The following is a 5,000-nucleotide window of genomic DNA, read 5'->3' on the forward strand; positions in this document are numbered from 1 at the left end:
TCTGAAAAAATTTCCAAGTTTGGCTGACTTAGAAAAAATTCGAGAACCAGGATGAGGAGGGGGAAAATGTGGCCAGTCAGGCCGACCCGAAGTGCCTCTTAGGCGGATAGGGGTTGGGCGAAACTCCCTTGAAAGTGGCACTCTGAAAAAATTTCCAAGTTTGGCTGACTTAGAAAAAATTCGAGAACCAGGATGAGGAGGGGGAAAATGTGGCCAGTCAGGCCGACCCGAAGTGCCTCTTAGGCGGATAGGGGTTGGGCGAAACTCCCTTGAAAGTGGCACTCTGAAAAAATTTCCAAGTTTGGCTGACTTAGAAAAAATTCGAGAACCAGGATGAGGAGGGGGAAAATGTGGCCAGTCAGGCCGACCCGAAGTGCCTCTTAGGCGGATAGGGGTTGGGCGAAACTCCCTTGAAAGTGGCACTCTGAAAAAATTTCCAAGTTTGGCTGACTTAGAAAAAATTCGAGAACCAGGATGAGGAGGGGGAAAATGTGGCCAGTCAGGCCGACCCGAAGTGCCTCTTAGGCGGATAGGGGTTGGGCGAAACTCCCTTGAAAGTGGCACTCTGAAAAAATTTCCAAGTTTGGCTGACTTAGAAAAAATTCGAGAACCAGGATGAGGAGGGGGAAAATGTGGCCAGTCAGGCCGACCCGAAGTGCCTCTTAGGCGGATAGGGGTTGGGCGAAACTCCCTTGAAAGTGGCACTCTGAAAAAATTTCCAAGTTTGGCTGACTTAGAAAAAATTCGAGAACCAGGATGAGGAGGGGGAAAATGTGGCCAGTCAGGCCGACCCGAAGTGCCTCTTAGGCGGATAGGGGTTGGGCGAAACTCCCTTGAAAGTGGCACTCTGAAAATATTTCCAAGTTGGGCTGACTTAGAAAAAATTCGAGAACCAGGCTGAGGAGGGGACCATCTGGCAAGGGAGTCCGACCTAAAGTGCATCTAAAGCGGATATGGGTTGGTCGAGCCTCCCTTGATTTGCCCTGGAGCTCCCACGTCTTAAAAAGGTCTCTCCTATAATTGTACACCAACCATTTTGAGGTTTGGGTGCAAACCTCTCGAATGGGGGGACTCGGTCCCCTATCTACAGCGCCCCTAATGACGACAGGTGGTACTGCGCCCCTGGTAGCCCGGCCATTGAAAATGAATGGGCCCATTCATTTCAATGGGGAATTTCGACCCCTGGTTGCCCGCCATTCATTTCAATGGGGAATTTCGACCCCTGGTCGCCCGCCATTCATTTCAATGGGGACTTTCGACCCCTGGTTGCCCGCCATTCATTTCAATGGGGGATTTCGACCCCTGGTCGCCCGCCATTCATTTCAATGGGGGATTTCGACCCCTGGTAGCCCGCCATTCATTTCAATGGGGGACTTCGACCCCTGGTAGCCCGCCATTCATTTCAATGGGGGACTTGGACCCCTGGTAGCCCGCCATTCATTTCAATGGGGGATTTCGACCCCTGGTCGCCCGCCATTCATTTCAATGGGGGATTTCGACCCCTGGTAGCCCGCCATTCATTTCAATGGGGGACTTCGACCCCTGGTTGCCCGCCATTCATTTCAATGGGGGATTTCGACCCCTGGTCGCCCGCCATTCATTTCAATGGGGGATTTCGACCCCTGGTCGCCCGCCATTCATTTCAATGGGGGATTTCGACCCCTGGTAGCCCGCCATTCATTTCAATGGGGGACTTCGACCCCTGGTAGCCCGCCATTCATTTCAATGGGGGACTTGGACCCCTGGTAGCCCGCCATTCATTTCAATGGGGGATTTCGACCCCTGGTCGCCCGCCATTCATTTCAATGGGGGATTTCGACCCCTGGTAGCCCGCCATTCATTTCAATGGGGGACTTCGACCCCTGGTTGCCCGCCATTCATTTCAATGGGGGATTTCGACCCCTGGTCGCCCGCCATTCATTTCAATGGGGGATTTCGACCCCTGGTCGCCCGCCATTCATTTCAATGGGGGATTTCGACCCCTGGTAGCCCGCCATTCATTTCAATGGGGGACTTCGACCCCTGGTAGCCCGCCATTCATTTCAATGGGGGACTTGGACCCCTGGTAGCCCGCCATTCATTTCAATGGGGGACTTCGACCCCTGGTTGCCCGCCATTCATTTCAATGGGGGACTTCGACCCCTGGTTGCCCGCCATTCATTTCAATGGGGGATTTCGACCCCTGGTCGCCCGCCATTCATTTCAATGGGGGATTTCGACCCCTGGTAGCCCGCCATTCATTTCAATGGGGGACTTCGACCCCTGGTTGCCCGCCATTCATTTCAATGGGGGACTTCGACCCCTGGTTGCCCGCCATTCATTTCAATGGGGGATTTCGACCCCTGGTCGCCCGCCATTCATTTCAATGGGGGATTTCGACCCCTGGTAACCCGCCATTCATTTCAATGGGGGACTTCGACCCCTGGTTGCCCGCCATTCATTTCAATGGGGGACTTCGACCCCTGGTTGCCCGCCATTCATTTCAATGGGGGATTTCGACCCCTGGTTGCCCGGCATTCGTTCCTATGTGGCGGGGGATTTCAACCCCAGGTCGCCCTCGTGTGGTTCTTTTTGGCGCAGCTGACGGGCTCCGCTGCTCGTGGAGGTTTGCTAGTGGAGGATAACCCCCTGCCTGGGCAACTCGAACGCCCGGCATTCGTTCCTATGTGGCGGGGGATTTCAACCCCAGGTCGCCCTCGTGTGGTTCTTTTTGGCGCAGCTGACGGGCTCCGCTGCTCGTGGAGGTTTGCTAGTGGAGGATAACCCCCTGCCTGGGCAACTCGAACGCCCGGCATTCGTTCCTATGTGGCGGGGGATTTCAACCCCAGGTCGCCCTCGTGGGGTTCTTTTTGGCGCAGCTGACGGGCTCCGCTGCTCGTGGAGGTTTGCTAGTGGAGGATAACCCCCTGCCTGGGCAACTCGAACGCCCGGCATTCGTTCCTATGTGGCGGGGGATTTCAACCCCAGGCCGCCCTCGTGTGGTTCTTTTTGGCGCAGCTGACGGGCTCCGCTGCTCATGGAGGTTTGCTAGTGGAGGATAACCCCCTGCCTGGGCAACTCGAACGCCCGGCATTCGTTCCTATGTGGCGGGGGATTTCAACCCCAGGCCGCCCTCGTGTGGTTCTTTTTGGCGCAGCTGACGGGCTCCGCTGCTCATGGAGGTTTGCTAGTGGAGGATAACCCCCTGCCTGGGCAACTCGAACGCCCGGCATTCGTTCCTATGTGGCGGGGGATTTCAACCCCAGGCCGCCCTCGTGTGGTTCTTTTTGGCGCAGCTGACGGGCTCCGCTGCTCATGGAGGTTTGCTAGTGGAGGATAACCCCCTGCCTGGGCAACTCGAACGCCCGGCTCCCCCGCGGTCCGCTGGAGCTCCTCCAACGGCCAGCAACAAGCCCCGAAGACGGGCGCGCTCCCCGCGGTCCGCTGGAGCTCCTCCAACGGCCAGCAACAAGCCCCGAAGACGGGCGCGCTCCCCCCGGTCCGCTGGAGCTCCGCCAACGGCCAGCAACAAGCCCCGAAGACGGGCGCGCTCCCCCCGGTCCGCTGGAGCTCCTCCAACGGCCAGCAACAAGCCCCGAAGACGGGCGCGCTCCCCGCGGTCCGCTGGAGCTCCGCCAACGGCCAGCAACAAGCCCCGAAGACGGGCGCGCTCCCCGCGGTCCGCTGGAGCTCCTCCAACGGCCAGCAACAAGCCCCGAAGACGGGCGCGCTCCCCCCGGTCCGCTGGAGCTCCTCCAACGTCCAGCAACAAGCCCCGAAGACGGGCGCGCTCCCCGCGGTCCGCTGGAGCTCCTCCAACGGCCAGCAACAAGCCCCGAAGACGGGCGCGCTCCCCCCGGTCCGCTGGAGCTCCGCCAACGGCCAGCAACAAGCCCCGAAGACGGGCGCGCTCCCCGCGGTCCGCTGGAGCTCCTCCAACGGCCAGCAACAAGCCCCGAAGACGGGCGCGCTCCCCCCGGTCCGCTGGAGCTCCGCCAACGGCCAGCAACAAGCCCCGAAGACGGGCGCGCTCCCCCCGGTCCGCTGGAGCTCCTCCAACGGCCAGCAACAAGCCCCGAAGACGGGCGCGCTCCCCCCGGTCCGCTGGAGCTCCTCCAACGGCCAGCAACAAGCCCCGAAGACGGGCGCGCTCCCCGCGGTCCGCTGGAGCTCCTCCAACGGCCAGCAACAAGCCCCGAAGACGGGCGCGCTCCCCGCGGTCCGCTGGAGCTCCTCCAACGGCCAGCAACAAGCCCCGAAGACGGACGCGCTCCCCCCGGTCCGCTGGAGCTCCGCCAACGGCCAGCAACAAGCCCCGAAGACGGGCGCGCTCCCCGCGGTCCGCTGGAGCTCCTCCAACGGCCAGCAACAAGCCCCGAAGACGGGCGCGCTCCCCGCGGTCCGCTGGAGCTCCTCCAACGGCCAGCAACAAGCCCCGAAGACGGGCGCGCTCCCCGCGGTCCGCTGGAGCTCCTCCAACGGCCAGCAACAAGCCCCGAAGACGGGCGCGCTCCCCCCGGTCCGCTGGAGCTCCTCCAACGGCCAGCAACAAGCCCCGAAGACGGGCGCGCTCCCCGCGGTCCGCTGGAGCTCCTCCAACGGCCAGCAACAAGCCCCGAAGACGGGCGCGCTCCCCGCGGTCCGCTGGAGCTCCTCCAACGGCCAGCAACAAGCCCCGAAGACGGGCGCGCTCCCCCCGGTCCGCTGGAGCTCCTCCAACGGCCAGCAACAAGCCCCGAAGACGGGCGCGCTCCCCGCGGTCCGCTGGAGCTCCTCCAACGGCCAGCAACAAGCCCCGAAGACGGGCGCGCTCCCCGCGGTCCGCTGGAGCTCCGCCAACGGCCAGCAACAAGCCCCGAAGACGGGCGCGCTCCCCGCGGTCCGCTGGAGCTCCTCCAACGGCCAGCAACAAGCCCCGAAGACGGGCGCGCTCCCCCCGGTCCGCTGGAGCTCCTCCAACGGCCAGCAACAAGCCCCGAAGACGGGCGCGCTCCCCGCGGTCCGCTGGAGCTCCTCCAACG

The sequence above is a fragment of the Leptonotus elevatus genome, unplaced genomic scaffold, assembly GCF_054856555.1.
Source record: "Leptonotus elevatus isolate MCC_2025b unplaced genomic scaffold, RoL_Lele_1.0 HiC_scaffold_73, whole genome shotgun sequence".
NCBI lineage: Eukaryota > Metazoa > Chordata > Actinopteri > Syngnathiformes > Syngnathidae > Leptonotus > Leptonotus elevatus.